We start from the raw sequence: 19,796 nt of genomic DNA, 5'->3' as shown, positions 1-19,796 counted from the left end.
GATTTATCACAACATAGTCTTCTGACATGTGACCTTGATTTACAAACACCACGGAGAAATACCAATTTTAGGCTGTTTTATATAAGTGTAGTTTTCAAAGACTTCTAACCTCTTTATCCAGGAATATAAACTTTCAGCTGCATAGAATAGGGTGTTTCTAAACCTTGGAATTAATTCCTTCTTGTCCTGTTACTTAATCGGATTAGTAGATTCCCTTCAACACACATATCACTAAAATGCACCACTGTAGCCTCATAAAGTAAAATGCGTATTTGGCAAATACTGCGCTTTCTCCTTCCTGATCTCTTTGCCAAGACTTCATACATACTATTTAAAGCTGAACAGGGGAGCACCAGTGCTGTAACACCAAGACTTGTAATAAGCAGATGTTTTAGATGAACTGAGAGCCAACTTCTGAAATTTGCTTTTTTCAAAAACAAGGCTTTGGGTTTCTGGAGGCATAATGAATAAAATATTTTGAGAGACCAATCTCTTTGTTGGCACAACACTGCTGCTATTTGGTATCATCAATTATTTAAAAGAAGAGAGTTACTTTGGTGTTCTACAGGTTTTCTGCTGAGTTTTCTGGCTAGCAACTGGAAAGTATTTAATGATACATGTAAACACGGGGTGTGGTAGCTTGGGAGCTTGTTTGTTTTGAAGAAGCAAAGAGGGAAACGACTCCTTCCCCCAGGATTTTTTTTTATGCTTAGGAAACTTGAGCTACATTTCGCTACAAGGCAGCATGATCAACTGATGTAACCAGAGAGGCCTGTTTTTTCATCCTAAATCTGTTGTTGAAAAGCAGTGTGGCCTTGAGTCAGCCCGATGACCTTTCCATACCTTAATTTCCACATGTGCAAAACAAACACTGTAATATTCACCTACTGGTGAGAATTTGTTCACATTTTTTTCTAGCACTTTGCAGGTGTAAAGCACTCTGGGAGCTGAAAATCAGCTTTCTTATTTCCATGAAACATCCATATCCATCTTCTGTGGGAACAGCTGAGGACTTAACAACATCTACTCCAGTAGAGCTTGTACCTGGAGAGCGTGCCCCCTGCTCTCCATACGCTGACTGTGAGCCTTCAGCACTTCCAGCTAGCTCAGTACAAAAGCACTGCAAGTGCTCAGCCAGCAAGGATTTGCTTTAGGCTTATTGAAGACTGCATTAATGAAAACTCATGATATTACATTACTTTTTTTAATAAGTGGGCTTATGAAAAAGGATTTGCTCTGGGTGCGATGCTTCTTTTCAATACTGATGTATATGCATTGCTTTTCAGATTAAGCTTTGAAACTCAGAACCTGTCATTCATTCCTTGGGAGGCAGTAGTGGCCATATTAAATATTCATGGCTAGTGAACACTGAGAGAGAAAGTCAGAGGTGAAAGGGCACAATACAATTCTAAGAAGTCCTTAGGACATGCTTATTTGCTTGATCTCATCTTTTAAAAGCTAGACTTTCAATAGTTATGGTAGGCCACACTTTCTTTCTGTAGGTGTGATCTGTTGAGCTCTCCATGCACTGTGCCATACTGATCCTCCTGTAGCATCTGGGAAATGCAGGAGATGCCTTGTCCATCTCTGCAGACGAATGCAGCTATAGTCATAGTCAGGCACAAAATTGCATATTAAATCAAATATTCATAACTGAGCTACAGCATTATTATGAGATAAGAATGGAGCATGTGGAGCAGATGGTACAATGAAATGGAGAGTAGGCTAAGTTTTTCCCATCCTGTATGCATCTTTCAAGTCCCATGTGAAAACCAAGGAGAAACAGCCTCATCTCGTGACTGTTATGGGCTGTATTTAACCATTGCTTCTTTTCTCTGTAGAGCAATTATTAGATATATTTCAGTTTCTCTATAAGATCAGACAACTGAAAGAACAGCAAACTACTCACAGTACAGACAACCAAATCAAAGGCAGTAGGATTCAAAAGGTACAGTTTTCAGAGTATTCAAATGGCAATGGAATAGACAGAAAGAAAAGCAAATGTAAGGGAGATGGCAACAAGGACATTCGAGTCCACAAATGCGGCTACCATGGCTTCAACAGGCAAGTGAGAGGGAGAGGTGTTAGATTGAATGTCAATCAGAACAGGTGTCCTGGTGGACAACAGGTTGACTATGAGTCAGCAATGTGCCCTTGCAGCCAAGAATATCAATGGTATCCCGGGTGCATGAAATGAGCACAGCCAGGAGGCCAAGGGAGATGATCCTCCCCCTCTACTCTGCCCTGATGAGGCCATATGTAGAATACCATGTCCAGTTTGGGACTCCCCAGTTCGAAAAAGACAGGGATAATCTGGAGAGAGTCAGCATAGGGCCACAGAGATGATGAGGGTCCTGGAATATCTCTCATATGGGGAAAGGCTGAAAGACATAGGATTACTCAGACTGGAGGAGACAGAGAGGATCTAATCATCGCTTCTAAATTTATAAAGGGCAGGAGTCAAATGAATAGAGGCCAGACTCTTTTCAGTGATGTGCAGCTATAGGACAGGGGGCAATGGGCAAAAACTGGAACACAGGAAGTTCCACATGAACATGAGAAATAATTTCTTTCCTGTGAGAGTGACAGAGCACTGGAACAGGCTGCTCAGAGAGGGTGCAGTCTCCATCTCTGGAGATATTCAAGACCTGCCTGGATGCTTTGCTGCACAGCCTACTGTAGGGTACTTGCTTTAGCAGGGCTTTGGACTCAATGATCTCCAGAGGTCCCTTCCAATCCCTATGATTCCATGATTCTAAGATTTCAGTAGAAAAAAAAAAAAAAAGTTTCCTCTAATTCCTGCCAAGGAATTCCTGTTCACGGAAATATGAGTTTATATGTAACTGTGCTTGTGTTAAGTACATGGCTTTGTCACCATTTTTTTTTTTCTTACCACAGGAATCAATCATGGGCAGAGTGCTGGGGACTAACACTCCTGATAAATCCTACTAGGTGCGTTGGGACATCTTGTGTCCAGAATATAATCGTGTTGAGTTGAGTTATACTGATAAGGACTGAGTCAAAAGTTCTTGAAATCTAATTCTGCATTTACATGCACTAATCTAAAACCTACGAGGTCAATAGCAAGACTACTGATTACATGTATAGCTTTTTAATCAGGTGCAGGTTTTCCTTCTTTGTGATCTGGAATACACTGTTTCATTTTTCCAATGAAATGCTTTCATACATCGCATGAGTTGATGTATGGTTGGACATTAGGAGAAACTTTTTCTCTCAGAGGGTGGCCAGGCACAGGAATGGCTGCCCAGGGAGGTGGTGGAGTCGTCGTCCCTGGCAGTGTTCAAGAGGCGCCTGGATGAGGAGCTAAGAAATATGGTTTAGTGCTTGTGGTACTAATAGGAATGGGAGGGTGGTTGGACAAGATGAACTTGCAGGTCGTTTCCAACCTTGCGATTCTGTGATTCTGTATTCTATGAGCACTGAGAGGAGGCATGAGTGCCATCTGTAAAGCATTCCGGAAATGAAATATAGCTGCTTGATTAGTGAAAACTATTACTGTGCATTGCAGTGATGGAAAACTCAGTTGGATTTCTGAACATGGAAGATCTTGTTCTGAACTTTTAAGAGATTGTTGGCATTTGCTTCTCCAGAGAAGCTGATGCATGCCCCACCTGCACAGGGCTGACAAGCCATGGAGAGAGTCTTTAGATGATCTATCCAAAGGAAATACCAGTCTGGGCTCTGAGGTGTAGAGAAAAAGGAAGAGATAAAGTCACTTGAAAGGAAAGCCAATAAATTTGCCACATTTCTGAGAGGATCCAGAAAAATCCCAAGTTTAACTATATTAATGCTGCAGAGTGATGCATTAATAGAAGTTGGATAGATGGCTTGAGTCTAGGAACGGGAGACTATCATCCATCAGTGCTACCACAGCAGTCTGCTTCATGTCCTTGCATAATGCCTATTTGGAGAATAACCAGGACACTAGCCTTAGAGCTGGAGGCAATTCCTGTTGAATATGCTGGTGAGTTTGTTAGTTTTCAGCAAGAAAGATAATGAGAGAGTTACAAAGGATTTAAAAAAAAAAAAAAGAAAGAAAGAAAGGAAGAAAGAAAGAAGTGAATCAACCCAACTTGTGTAAGTTTTGTGCTGAGATGTGTGTGAATATATGATTATTAAGGCATATTAGACATAACAGTGCTACACTGAACACAGATAAATAGACTAAGTAGATAAGCCACATATCTGAAGACTCAAAATGCAATATTTCATGCTTTCACTGATCATAGCTAATTTTTAAAGGCTATGTACATAAGCTTAGGCAGATATTTAAAAGTTTATGATCTCTCGGAATTATAAAAACTAACTTGGCAGAAGATAGAAAGTTTACATTTGAAAACTCTTAAGAAATAATTACAAAATAAATTCCTAAATGAAATAATTAAATTGGAAAGCAATCAGAGATGATGAAGCAGTATAAGAATGGAAAAGATCAAGTTTGAGCTCCTGTGAACATTCTACATGATAATTGAATCCTCACATATTCATATTACAGAAAATTTGAAAGCATTTAACACTAGTAATTTGCCTCAATTTGGCAGAACAAGAGTTAATTTCTATCAAGAAATTGTCATAGTAGAAGGCAATGAAACCTTTGAAGAACAAATATCTAGAATTGGCACTCAGAGAGGTAAAAAGAAAAATCTGCCAGAACATTTGATGTGGTTTTACAGCTCTTTCAAGTAGAATATTGGAAAAAAATATATATCTTTCTTATGAAATCTTCGGGTCTAGAAAAAGTAGAAGAACAATAAAATTCCTTTAACAATAACTATTTCCTAACACAGTACATAGTGTAAAACAACTTCTTTTATTAGTTTGCATGCTGGAAGGTTAAGAGTAACTTTGTCATCCATAAAAATACCCACACAGTCTTGGAAAACTGCCCTCATTTCCTTCTCTGGTATAACAGGTGCTGCCTGAATCACCTCCTGGTTTTGCCAGAGTATTGCTTTGCACAGATAACAAGGATGTATACTTCTTCCAACTGTGCTTTTGGGGACTGCCCTTCATCAGCAGTGCTGTTACCATCCTACTTCTGCCAACCCCTACCACAAGTTATTTATCTGTTCAGTATTATTTTTTAAGTGTATAATCTTTATTTGATTCTCAGTATTAGCCCTGGGATGTGTCATTTCACAGAATCAGAGAATCATAGAACTGCAAGGGTTGGAAGGGACCTCAAGAGATCATCAAGTCCAAACCCAGTGCTAAAGCAAGTGCCCTGCAATAGGTCACACAGGTAGGTATCCAGACAGGTACTGAATTTCTCCGTAGAAGGAGACTCTCTGGGCATCCTGTCTTTTTGCCTGCCACTGCCAATGGTTTCTGTTGTGTTTTTGGATAGTGCCAGGCTGTATTTCTCTTGGATGCATAAAAACACTTGTGTGTGCAAACACAGATTTGGTTGTGTGTCTACACACATGCATAGGAGGTTTCCACCTTGGACACTAGCAGCCCAACAGTGGCTGCAGTGCTCAGACATGCTGCTCTGACACCCCAGTGAAGACAACGATGTGAATGCGCAACAGCAAACCAAAATAACTAACACTGACAGGTCTCCATGGCTTGAGAGTGACAATTTTGCACCTTGGAAAAAAACAGTCTATTTTTTCCCAGTGTTGAAAGATTAAAAAAAAGAAAGAAAAAGAAAAAAAAAAAAAAAAGAAAAAAAAAAAGATCTGGTTCCAGGAATGGAGTTGCCTGCCAATACGTAAAGCAAGGATTAGGATAGTCCAGGCAGCAGCTGGTAATAAATGTTGTGAGATGCTTGTTACAATTTGGTTTCTGCAGAGAAAAAAGAAAACCTTCTAGGGCCTACAGATTTGATTGTGTACTCCAGGAACACCAATTGCTGAATATCTGGAGACTAAATATAGAGTTGATTTCTAATAGCTTTAATTTTCCCTGAAAAAGTACAAATCTAATTCTGCCTGCATCTCTTAGAACAAACCTGTATTATCAGTGGGATCATGTATTACTGGCGGTAGCAAAGAAGGACTGTTCTTTCCCTCTAAATGGAGGAATCTTATCAGAACAAGGAAAATGTTTTTATTCTAAAATCTTCTGGTGTTTTTATCTAAAATTCTTCCTTAAAACTCTTTATGGTCTGCCACTGTCTTTATCCTTATGTCAGTCTTCTTTTTTCTTTATTAGCAACTGTGAATTACTATTCAGCTGCAAGCTAGAGATCAAGGCAGTATTACTGTCTTCTTGGAGATTCAAATCTCACCACTTCTGGGCTTCAAGAAGCTTTTGATGCATCTGACTCATTTCCTCAGTTTCATAAGGCCCTTCTCAGTGTAATAAGAAAAAAGTGGGTGTGTTAGTAGCTCAAATGGTTCATGGTGTCCCAAGGACATGCACCAGTTTAAATGGGTGTTGATCAAGGCCTTCATGATCATGTCCAAGATCCTCCAGAACATTTCCTTTTTCAATTTAGACATCATTAAACTTCTAAGCTTTCCTGTTTCTAATATATATGTTAGATTATCCAGAGACATTGCAATAAAAGAGGGGAAAGAGTTTGATAGCTCTTCCGTTTGAGCAGCATAACCACTACTGTTCTGTCCCAGACTAAGGACAGTGGTCAGTAGCAAATGTCCAGGGAATCAGAATAAGAAACAGGCAGGAAAAGAACAAGCTATTCTTAGCTCCTGTACTTTGAGTGCTTACTCACTGCCAGTGCTAGAGATCACAACTGAACTACCCTTTTTATCAGGCACCTATCCCACATGATCTGATTCATCCCTTTCCACTAAACCCTACAGTACACTTATTTATGCATGTATTTTAAATTCACTCAAACCCATTTGTATCTCTGGCTTTCAGAGTCCTGATATTATGGTAACAACTGAGTGGGGAAACACGCACCCTTCCCTTTGCTTAAACAAGGCTTTTGGCAGTTCCAGGCACATCTTCCACTTTGTTCATCTTGAGAAATCATGAATAGTTGTTCCTTATTCACCTTAACCACATGATTACAGATTTTATTTCTGCTTTTATATTTTGCCATCTGTTTGGCGTGCAATCTTTCTCTTTGTGAAGCTGCTACAAGGTATATAGATATAGAACCCCTGCCTGTGGCCCCTTTTAAAAAAAACTCAGGTTAATGGCATGGGCAGAGATGCCATTCTAGGTATTCACCTCTCCCTGCATTTTTTTAAGAACTACATCATAGAGTCATAAGATCATCCATTCCAACCATCCAACTACCACCAATTCTTCCCCACTAAACCATGTCCCTCAGTCATCTAAATGTTTCTTGTATGCTTCTAGGGCAGTGACTCCACCACCTCCCTGGGCAGCCTGTTCCAAATATTATAGAAATTAGCAGATGCCCTTAAATAAACTGTGCATGAGCCTGACTGATGAAGCAACCTCTGGGCAAAGCAGTTCTGCAGCAATCGGGGTAAGGCACGTATAGACAATGCATGTGTGTGTAGGCATGTGAGTGTGTGTTTGGAAGAGAAGACAGGAGTGAATGAAGGGGGGGAGGCAGAAAATCATGTCCTTGCCTTTCAGCTGTCTCAGCTGGACAGGGGATCCATGTCAGCATCATTTAGCGAGAGCTGTGTTTTGTGAAACAGAGCCTGGGTTGTAGCAAAGGCAAGTCACTAAGGGAATTTTGGCAAAAACGGTGGTGTGGGGGAATCCAGATGAATGTTTCTCATTAATAATCAACCAAGGAATGATTTGCATGAACTTTACAGTGTCTGCCAGACCCAATCCATAAACAAAGCCCTCAAAGCATCATCAAAACACTTGCTACTTGAAAAATGCTTCTATGAGACATATATCACTGACAAAGCTTTAGGGCTGCATTATCGCACTTTTGTTATTTTGAAGAAAGCTCTGTGACTGCACAGAGGAATAGTTTACAGTGCACAATCCAGAAACTTTAGATGCTGCTCCTCAGAGCTGGCTGTGGTAAAAGCAAATCTGGCCTCCTCTTGATTCCTGTCCACAAAATCACATAGCAAGCACTATATTTAGAGTAATATACATGACAAAGACTAAATTAAAGAAAACCACCTTCTCTTTTTACAAGCAAATCACAGGGTGAATCACTCCCGGTTTGTCCTTTATCACTGCAGTGATAAAGGCAGACCAGGACCCCAATCTTGTTTAGAGCATCTAATGCAATGCAAATAACAGGTGAGAATAGCAAATAATAATAATACAACAAAATATTACCACAATAGATGCCACCGTTCTCCTAAGAGAAAACCGCAGTACTGTCGCATAAAGAAATCTACAGTGTCACTGTAATGCTATTTCTATTGCTATTTTTGCTCATACAGAGCCATCAGTGCCATTTTGACCTCAACAGGGCCTTGGACCCTATCTGCCAAGGGTGAAACTATTCAGTTCCTCTTAGAGCAGCTTTGCAAAGATGTACCTGACAGACAAGCCTAAAAATAAGATGGAAAACTCAGGACTTGATGTTGAGGGAGTCTAATGGTTTGTTAGTTTTTTCTTGTAGCTGACAGGCATGTATGTAAGAAATCCAAAAAAAAAAAACAAAAAAAAAAAAAACAAAAAAAACACTAATTTTAGCCTACATCCACAACTAGATCTTTTTTCACATATAAAACTCCATTGCCATTGTACTGGAAACCTGTAGAGGTTAAAAGAGAAGGGAGAAAAAGGGAAGGAGAAAAATAGGAAAGAGGGGAAAAGAGGAAAATCAAAATAAATGCAGGGAAGGAGATGAAAGAGAGGGAAAAATCAACAGACAGCAATATCATCTGGAACCTCATTGGCATGGGTGTATACTCTATCCACATGCTGCTTTAACCACTATCAGCATTTTCAAGGCTTTATGAATTTATAGAACTTCACAGTGTCCAGAATAATGATCTTCTCAAAGTCTCCATTGCTTAAGAACTACTCCAAGAAGTAAGAACAATAGGCTTCTTCCATCTTCTCAATAATAAATCATTTCCTAGGATTGAGTTAGTCACAAGTTCATTGTGAAAAAAAATAGCAAAACTGTAAATTCTGTACACTGCCACCTGACCTCTGGGTAAGAGCTCCAAAGCTGGATTGTTAAAAGGGACTGGCCAATATACAAAATTCTATATAATATGGTGTTTATATGAAGTAAAATAAGTGTAACTGTATTTCTGTATTTTTTGATTTTTAGTTGTCTTTGTGAACTCACTCTACGCCACTCTAGTTTTGCACCTCTTGATTCCAATGCTATAATTTCGGCTTCATTAAGGTGGGTTTGTCAGTAAGGCTAGCTTTAGTCAAAGGAAGCAGTTTCTTCAAACTCCCTCCTGTGGAAGTTGTTCAATCTGCTTGCTCAGTGAACCTCTTCCTGTAAGGTTAAACATTGTCGTGTTCCTTCAAAATGACATCACTCTTCCCCCTAGAGCTCTAGTGGATGAGGAAAGAAATACATAAAACATGACTGTATGGCCCTTAATGGATTTTTGTTTGCTATTTATGAAAGCACTGTGTTACAGACATTCAGGAAGCATTTCTATTGGAAGGTAAAGAAGAAAGCAGATGTAAATGAGCACTGGAAGACATTGAAGAATCTGGAAAAATTTCAATTCTCAAGCTAGGCTAACACTATTGGATATAAGGAAGAAAGTCTTCTAGTGAGGGTGGTGAGGCACTGTCCAGAGTTGTGATTGATGCCCTATCCCTGGAGGCATTCAAGGCCAGGCTGGATCAGGCCCTGGCAACGTGCTGTAGCTGTGGTGTTCCCGTTCAATGCAGGGGAGTTGGACTAGATGGCCTTCCAACTCTAAGGATTCTGTGAGTCTTGATTGAATATTTCAGTGACAGATGAAAAATAAAAAATCTCCAAAGTGTAAAAAAGGATAAAATGCCATCATACTAACGTGACCTCAGAGAAAATGAGAAAAAAAGTGTAATGCAGACATACTGTTGGACCTCCACTAGCTGAAAACAAAAGCCTCTTTTTCTCATAAAATATAAAACATGCTCTAGTTATTAAACTAGAGTTACTGTGTGGTTTCTTGAATCTTTGGAAGGCGTACAAACATTGTCCTAATGTTTCCAGGTCACAGAAGTGACAAAAAGCTTTGCTTGAACAAGCTCTACAGTCCAGAAATGTGTACCATTTGCATGAGCAAGTTCTCACAAGTTCTCACAGAAACACAAGAAAAACTGCTCTGCCAGACCCAAACCAGCCACAAACTGCCTCTAACATCAAATCTCTGAATTTACTTAGTACCAGAATTTGACAGTCCTGAAACAAAATCACTGAGCCTTCAGTACTCTGCAGCTTAGGGACTTCCCCAGCCACAGGAAATTCTGTGCCTCCTTCAAAAACATCCAGAAGCATTATGGCATGGGATGTATTTCTCCTGGTGTCATTACTGCAGATGACAGGGAGTTGTTCTGGTGAAATCATCTGGAATATCTTTAGTGACAATATTTCAAACTTTTAACCAAGTTATTCTGCATGCGTGCCTCTCCATTAAAAGCCCGAGGAAACAAGTATGAGAGAGACTTAAACTGTAATGTTAAATGACCATTTCTGGTACTATTTCTTTAGTTCCTTTCATGTTAAATTCTTCAAATAATAGAGTCCAATTTTCTAATGTTGTTTTACCTTTAATTCATGGAATACTGGAAGGAGCATCATTAGAGATAGTAAAGATCTGCTGACTGTAAATTAATGCAGAAAGAAGCCTTGGTATTTTGTACTGCTGTCTACTAGAACTGTTTGACCTCCATACAGTTTATGGCAGTAACTTGTAGGACAATATCCTAAAGCTCCGTGCATGGGCAGAATACCTGTCACATTTGAATTTGATTAACTAACCCCTGAGTAAGTAATAAAATGGTATTTTTGGTGAATTAATAAACATTTTATTGGCTAAGAATTAACCAACAATCCTATCCTGAGAAATACTATGCAACATAAAACATGATCTAAAAAGAAGCCAGAGCTGATAGCAGCGAGTAATGTTCCCGAATGTCTATAAAATGAGCTGTCTTAATTAAACTGCAATGCACTATGACAAAGCTATTCTGTTGGATTTTGGCTTTAAAAGCTATCTAGCACCTTAGCAAATTGAAAACATTCCTACGTGCAAATGTAGTGTTACTACAGCTCTTCAGGACCATGAGGAATCATTAAGCTGCTTTACAGAAGCAGGTATCTTAGTTAAGAGCAGATTCAGCCCATGGGCAGCATGTCTCCACCAAAAGCAGGAGGATTTGTCAGCTCACAGGGGTCTCAACTAGATGCTATGTGAGGATGTAGTAGCCATGTGGAGAGCAAGCTCTGGTGATGAGGGAGCTTGCACATAGACACAGAAAGCAAAGGAGGTAAAGTCAGACACAGTGAGTGACTTAAAGAAGAGGACTTCTGCATTGAGGAGTACAGTTGTAAATTTGTACAAACCAAGAGAATGTTAACTATTACCTTATGTCTGATTCCTTCTACATTCAAAAGAGGGAAAGTGGCAAAAAAACAGAGCATGCTGTTGAGGATCCCCAGCACTGGGGCTCATGCAATCATCTCATTAGCTTTGGACAAGTAGCAATATCCTCAGTTTTTTAACTAGACACCTGCCAGAAGAGAGGGCAATTAAATGTGCTAGAGAAAAACGGAGGAAGTCGCTTACTAAACAGGTGATGTTTTTTTCTAAAACTTTCTATCTGTGGTTTGTAACACCTGTGATTTGACCTCTGTTCTCAATCTCAAAACCAAACAAATAGATGGAAATGATTAAAATACAGAAAAACTTTCACATGTTGGTACTTTCTTGAACTTAAGCTGGTAAATTCATGAACATAATACTTTGCTTGAGCTGTAGAAATTTAGAAGGATGTGTTTTGAAATATCTCTTCATTAGCTAAGGCTTCCTTTAACCACCCTTCCCATACTCAAATTCTGCAGGATTTGAAAACTTCATGATGCACTTTTTGCTATTGAAAACGACACTTTTCAATTTCTCTTTCCATCTACAAATCCAATTGCTTTCACATCTTGATGACACAAGCATAAGGGCCCTCTCAGCTCTCTGAAGTGCAGGACTCAATGATAAATGGCTTGTAATAGTGGTAACTCTTCATGTCTGGTAGAGAACTCCCAAATGAGATATCTCTAACTTCATAATAAAACCATTCCCCTTCTTCAACACGCTGTTTGAGTGCAGTAATTATTCTATTGACACAGTGTCAGGAAAGCATGTGTCAGGCCAGGGTAAATAAGGATAGTACATATGTCTGGAAGCTGTTATTTCAGCCTTTCGGCAGACTTAGATAGACATTTCTGTATCCTTTGACATCTGGGTCACCACCATAAAGTTTTTCAGCACAAGTGCAATAATTATAACATTATGACTAGCTTTCTCAGCTCATCTCCACTCCTTTTGCATCTCCCACGGAGTAGAAAACACTTTTCCCCACCATCTGGGCATCTCTCTAGTACAAGGAAGGTCATTGGTAGCGAGAGATGCCAGGGTAGCCAGCTGCTCTGCTGGCCTCCTTCCCCGGGGCCTCAGCATGGGAGCCATTATCAATGGAACGGTGCAAACTAATAATCCTTGATTTTGGCAAATAGCCCAGGGGCAGCCAGCTGGGATGGGTTAAAGCATCTTGAGGTTCTTTCCAGCTACTCCGGGGGCCGTGCAGGGCAGTGCACAGAACTGGGTTAATGCGTTCGTCCCCTAGTGACTCCTTCTGACTCTCCTGTCTCTCACAGCAAGGAGAAACACATGCCTCAACTAATAATAAAGCAGCACTGAGCATGTGGAGAATGCAGTGCCAAGTATCAAACAGCTGGGGCTCTCTGGGCAGCCATTAGCCAGCCCAGACACTGCATCACCTCAAGTCTTCAAGTGAAAATAAGGTGGATAATAGAAAAACAACTTCCAAATAAAAATAATAATAAAAAAATAACAACTTCAACCCAACCCAGGCAACAAAATCTATCCATTCATATGGATTCACAGAACATTCATGTAAATGTTCTCATTTCTTGTCAAGGAGTTTATTGTGACCCAGCTTTTACTTCCAAAAAAAACACAAACATTCTCTTAACATGTTATTGATCAAAAAAAATAAAGGGACTAAAAATACAAGAAATATTACAGGAGGCAGAGGGAATCTCTTCAAGAATTGTTGCATCTCTCTACCTCCAAAGCAGTTTAAAACACAGACAGTGCTCTTGGCTGACTTTCAGCATGGGAAAAAAAAAAAAAAAGGCGGCATATTTCTCCTCCAAAAGTAGCGATCTTGACAACATTCTCACAATGTCATATTTCATTACCCTGTTTAACAGAGGAAAGATCTTGTTTGAAAAGAAATCAGAAGTCTTTATAAATGAACAGCATACTTTAGGAAGCAAAGTGAGACACTATGTGCACAAAATTAATTCAACTTGTATTCTGATTAAGGAAGAATCCAGGCGTTGTAGCACTTGTGCACAACACGTTTTAATTTAGATTATATTAGGGGTTGTGTGCAAAACTTGTAACTTAAAATTCCTGCTGCTAGAAAATTTCATCTGCAATTTCTGGCAGTCTTCACCAAGGGCTCTTCTGCTAATATTTCAGAGCAGCGAACTAAAGGCAAGGCAATTTCACACACATTCAAACACAGAACCAACCTCACTGTTCAGAAATGAAATTAACCTTTCTGCTATTTGCAATTTGTTATCAGAACACTTTAAATGTGACTTTGACAATGCTTTCAAGAAAGATGCAGGTTTATAAACATAAGAGACATTCATTATTTTAACAAGTATATGTTTTTCTGAAATTAAAGATAAAGCCAAATGATGTCAGACAGACCCTGTTTGAAATTATAAGTTCTTTCTCCCACTTTAAAGAAAAATGCATTGCTTTGTAACATTTAAGGGCTAGAAAATGTTATCCACATTAAGAAGCTCTTTTTGCCTCATCGTGTGGTTCTGTCAGTAGTTCTAGTTATTTTTTCTCCTGAGGTCTATAACTCAATTTTATGGTTGAATCATAGAATGGCTTGGGTTGGAAAGGGACCTTTAAGATCATTTAGTTCCAACCCCCTGCTATAGGCAGGGACACCTCCCTCCAGACCAGGTTGCTCAAAGCCCCATCCAGACTGGCTTTGAATGCTTCCAGGGAGGGGGCATCCACAGCCTCCCTGGGCAACCTGTTCTGGTGTATCACCACCCTCACAGTAAAGAATTTCTTCCTAATACCTAGTCTAAATCTTCCAGTTTAAAATCATTTCCCCTCATTATATTGATGCATGCCCTTATAAAAAGTCCATCCCCAGCTTTCCAGTAGGCCCCCTTCATGTATTGGAAGGCCAATATAAGGTCTCCTCAGAGCCTTCTTTTCTCCAGGCTGAAGATCCCCAGCTCTCTCAGCCTGTCCTTGTAGGGAAAGTGCTCCAGCCCTTTCATCATCTGCATGGCCCACGGGCCGAATAGTGGTAGTGCACTGGTTCTTAGTTCAAGGATACATGGCAGTTTTATTCTCAATATACTTCTAGCATAGTTTTCCAAAGTAAAAAAGAAACCTGAACCCAAATGCATCAACTGAAACTTGATAAGGTACACAAGAGAAAAAGTATGGGAAAAACACTGCAGGCCTCCCAGAGAAACCACCCTCTCACCCACCATACGACGTCTGAAATTAGTCATCCTGTCCTCCCTAAGCAAAATAAAAGCCTGGCAAAAATAGGACAATGGGTATCATCAGGAACATTACAAAGCAGCTCATGGGAAACACTACTGAATAACCCACATATTGCTCACTTGGGAGAAGAAGAAGTTATGGAGCAGAATTACAAAGCTCATGAATTTTACAGAGGGGGTAGATGGGCAGGTTCTGGGGGCTCTGTTCTACAACACAAACCTGAGAAACATTTAGTGAATTAAATAACGAGGCTGTAAATGAAGAACAGGTAGGAGGAAGCACTTCTTAATTGCATCAAGCAATTACTCCCATGGAACTCTCTGTTACCTAAAACTTAACTGAAGCAAAACCTTCCCAGAATTAAAATATAAATAACTAAGTAAGTAAAGATTCACAAAAACGCATGCACAAAACATACAATAGTCTTTGCACAACAAAAGCGTTCAAAGCCATAAAACAGGAGGCAGGGCTGCTAAGGTCATCTATTATTAAAATTGTCTGGCACTTCCTATTACAGCACCCGGGTTGTCAGACGCTCTTAGCTTTTGCCAATCATTAACAGTTTGGACTGAAATTTTACATGCCAAATATCTGCCCGAGGCCAAAATGCTCTGGAAAATTTTATCCCAAACAATTCAACTGCTGTGCAAATGGAGTCAGAGAAAAGTACTCTTTTTTTTTTTTCATTCTTTCATGTTAAAAAACCCGGTGTCTCAGCAGTTGTAACCCCCAGACTTTGGAAGGAAGATGCCATTTTTCGGTATTTGCACTAGAGCAGTAAGATTTGCTATTCTTTATAAGCTCTACCCAAAAATTGAAGTAAATCACGTCTTTGAATAAAATGATATTCACTCAGTCTGAAAAATAGATCTATTTTTGTCTTTGACAGCTGAAACCACAAAAGATTATATGTTCCCTGCATTATGCCAGATTCTGTTTGAGCCTCTGCTCAACAACCAAGGAAAGAGTTAAAGCAGAAAGTTCTCAGCTATTGTTAACGTTTGAAACGATCTTTTTTCGAAACTTGAGACCTCAACTTGCCTTCTGCTTTGGTGCTCTTTTTGCCTTCTGTCTGCAAAGTTTCCAGCGTAGCCAGAGAGGACAAATCTAACCCTGTGACACTTGCTGAGATCAGAGTGGTTAAATCAGAACATTGTCTGAGCAGCTTGATTCTCCTAAAAGCCTGTCAGGTCTGGAGCAGCTAATTGGGTCTTGCCCCATATGTTCTGCCTGTGATTTTCCAGCAACTGAACATGGAGAGCATCACAGCTAGCAAGCAGATTTTTTCTGAAGTTTTGCTGCTCTTTTCTCTCTCCTCATCTATGAGTGAAATATCTTTTATGCGAGTCTAAGGAGAGGTTTGCAAAGTTCTAGAATGTTGGCTTTTATCTTACTTCTTCATTTGAAATTTCTCCAGTCTGCAGGAGTTTTGAAGGGAAAAAAACTTTTCAGCCTATCACTAAAGGAGGATGAGTCCCATTCAGGACGCACCTGAACCAGCTGCCAGCTCACTGCTCAGCCCGAGTTTCTCAAGACAGGAAAGAGCTTTTCAAGCAAACAGTGTGAACCAAGCAGCTGATGGCAGCTTCTTGCATGCTCACCAAGGACAGAGCAGATCAGCGATAGCCATACCACTTAATCTGCTTTGCCTTCCTCTCTAGCAGGAGCAATTCACCTCCATGGGTTGCTCTATGATGGGTGCAGTAGTAGGCATTTGAGAGGCTGCTGGTAAGAGAAGAGAGACGGAATAGTGACTAGTAGTCAGCAGGGCAAGGGAGGTGATCCTGCCCCTCTTCTCTGTACTGGTGAGGCCTCACCTGGAGGACTGTGTCCAGATGTGGAGTCCACAGTACAGGAGAGACATGAACCTATTGCAATGCAACCAGAGGAGAGAGCCACAAAAAATGATCCAAGGGATGAACACCTCCATTATGAGGACAGGCTGAAAGGGCTGGGGCTGTTCAGCCTGGAGAAGGCTCAGGGGAGACCTGAGAGTTGTCCTTGATTGTCTAAAAAGGCACTATAAGAAAGAAGGGGACAGATTCTTCAGCGGGGACATAAGGAAAATGTTTTTCACAGTAAGGGGGGTGAAGCACTGGAACAGGTTGCCCATACAGCTGGCAGATGCCCCATCCCTGGAGACATTCATGGTCAGACTGAATGGGGTTCTGAGTGCCTGATCTAGCTGTAGGTGTCCCTACTCATTCCAGGGGAGTTAGATCAGATGACCTTTAGAGGTCACTTCCAACTCAATCGCTGGAAGCAAATGGGGCAAACGTCATCCATGTGGACCAGACCTGTGCATCTGGCACAGCTGAATTCATCAAAGAGTCAGTTAGTAGATTTGGGAGTGGTTTTGTTTTCTTCTGTCCTGTTATTGTTGGTGATATATATTTTTTTAATTTTCCTGGGGCTAAGGGCTTTAACAAGGGCTGCTAATCAGCTGCATATGCTTGCTCTTAACCACCTCTTCAAGGCAGGTGAACTTTTAGCCTTTCACATTTAGGCAGCTTTATAGCTTCTTTGCACTGCTGAAATGAGACAAACGGACCAGGTTAGGAAAGGTCCTTTCAAAGTCTAGGATGCAGGTCCTAAAACCAAATGATAAATTTGCAGTGAGGAGAGGCTTCTGACTGGCTGCTTTGATCCCTGGGTGCCATCACAGACAGGATTTATGTTTCATACCATTTACTGTAGTTCCAGATATTTAAATCAGGAACGTACTCGTCCAAGGGAAGTATACTACTTCAGATAGAATTATGGCCAGCATCTTTATGTTTTGTTGTCATTTAGGCATTAAACAGCTCCATGCTGCCTTGCATAATTCTCAGAACAGTCAGGTTGCTCAGATTAAATGCCAGTCTCATATTATGAAACAGGCTGTGTTCCCGAGAATTAAATCATAAAATAACTATGGACTTAGGTTAGGAATTCATATCTATTATTTTTGTTCTCCCCCCTTTTTTTTTAGCATTTCTGGATTATCATTTTTCCGTTATCATGAGCAGCCAAAGTCATGGTACCCCTCAGAACATGAACCAACGTTATTTGGAATCACAAGTGAGAGACAGCCCATCCATCAAAAAAACACCCAAAGTGGCTGAAGAAATGCAAAAGCTCTCCCAATTTATCTCCCACTTTATAAATCTGACTACACTTGTCTCAATCTTTTTCCCTAGGGCTTTTTAAATTTCAACAGAATTCTCATTCATGTTGTGAACTGAATATGAAAAAGCAAAGTAACCAAACCAATGCTCAGCAAAGCTAAAACGTATAGTGACACTGATTTGAAAGGTGAGCAAACCAGAACTTATTAGCAAGATTTTCTAAGAAACTGAGTAGGAAAAAAAAAAAAAAATAGAGCATGCTGCTTCAGGAGAGAAAGAATCTCACGTACCTTGAAAAGGAAAAAGAGACATAAAAGAGATAAGACTGATACAAGCACAGATTAAAATGTAACACATGGCAGCTCCTTCTTTGACGTTCCTCTTTGAACACAGTCTATCACAGAACAGAATATTCTAAAATAAATATTTTGGACTGAGCTTTGCATCCAGTTCCACCAGTGCAACAAGCAGCACTGTGTCAAGGTCCCAGATGGCAAGGATGAAAACAGAAACTCATTATGGAATGAGAAACAAGAATCCTTTGGTGAGAGCAGATTCCCCATAGAGTGCCATATAGGTATAAAGAACATTTAAATAATACTGGCCCATGATCCTCTCAAAAGCACATTTATTCAGCTTCAATTCCAAAACCCAGATACAGTTTAGAAAATGTACTTGATCCTTGCATAAAACCCTTCAGCATTTTCTTTCAGAAAAAAGATCTCCAGATGTTATTTTTACAGTTCATCTTAAGTAAATGTATGTGTTTAGTTAAACATGCTTAAACAAAAGAGCCACCTAAGAGAACAATGATGAAATGCTTGACTTGTTTTATGGACCAACTGTCAAACCCTTGTTTATGAACATCTGGCTAGGAAGGTGATTTAAAAAGTTTTTGTATCAGTAAATAACAGCATAGTAAGCGCTTCCAGTTATAGTTGCAGGCAGCTCTAAATTCTGAATGCAATTAGTGGGGAAATGGCATAGAAGTGTATGTCTGAAGTCACATTCAGCTTATCCATGCACGTAAAACATTCATTCTACAGCATTGCTAATGTGTAATCTTTTGCAACTTCTTAATTAACAAAATACAAGGGATGTGCGGGTTCAGAACCTTTCCCTACAAACTGCACAAGCTTTTCCTACAAGCTGCACAAACAAATGCAAGGCTGTGTCTGCTGACTGCTCTTCAAATAAGTCCATGCACCACCCAACCACTTCTCAGCAGCCACTGCCGCCCAGATTTGGTCACCCAGCTTTCACCCACACCCCCGTACCTGTTCCCTTCAGCTTTGTCACATAGGTCCAGCATGAGATTCTGGGAGTAAGGAACCTCATCCATTCTCTGCCCACATCCATCTGCTTCTCAGCAGAGTTTCTGCAGTTTCCCATGAACACAACAGCTTGCAAGGGCCTGAATGCCACGGCAACATTCCTAATTCAAAGGCTGATATCATCTAAAATCTACAAGGCAAGGCTGAGCTCAAGCAAATTGAATTTTTCTCTCCTTCTTCCTGTCTTGCAACAGTATGACAACTCTGCGATGACACAATCCAGGAGCACTTTCTGTAATTCAATTCTACTTTTGAAGCAAAAGTCTACTTTCATCCCAGGTCTAATCTAATATTAGGAATGATGAGCTTTTCTGTGAGGAACTTCTTTGTTCACTGAGAAACAACACAGCAGCTTTCTTGTAGAAATTCATTTTCAACCCCAGCTAAAAAGCAGATAATGCCAATCCAAGACCTCATTCTAGACAGAGAGAGACTGACATGATCCACATCAAAGGAAATGGTGGAGTCACCGTCCCTGGAGGTTTTCAAGAAATGTGTAGATGTGTAACAGAGGGACATGGGATAGTGGGCATGGTGGGGATGGGTTGATGGTTGGACTAGATGTGCTTAGTGATCATTTCCAACCTTAATGACTCTTTGATTCTATGATTCTATGAACTAACCTTGACATCTCAAATCTTTTTACCTTTGGATCTTCATATGGTCTGTGGAAAAGGTAGAAGATCCAGTAGAGTGGTTCAGTTCACCCACAGTAA

At 40.1% G+C, this 19,796-nt stretch overlaps 1 protein-coding gene across 1 annotated transcript in view; it reads right to left on the bottom strand.

Moving 5' to 3' along the window:
- Positions 1-19,796, bottom strand: part of ENOX1 (ecto-NOX disulfide-thiol exchanger 1) — a gene marked incomplete at its 3' end in the record, with an annotated part of 137,633 nt that overhangs the window by 103,091 nt on the left and 14,746 nt on the right. The gene's annotated exons all lie outside the window — the stretch shown is intronic.

The sequence above is a fragment of the Tetrao urogallus genome (genome assembly GCF_951394365.1).
Source record: "Tetrao urogallus genome assembly, chromosome: 1".
In the NCBI taxonomy this organism is placed as follows: domain Eukaryota; kingdom Metazoa; phylum Chordata; class Aves; order Galliformes; family Phasianidae; genus Tetrao; species Tetrao urogallus.
Note: the sequence above shows the minus strand (reverse complement) of the source record. Positions and strands in the feature narration are given on the sequence as shown.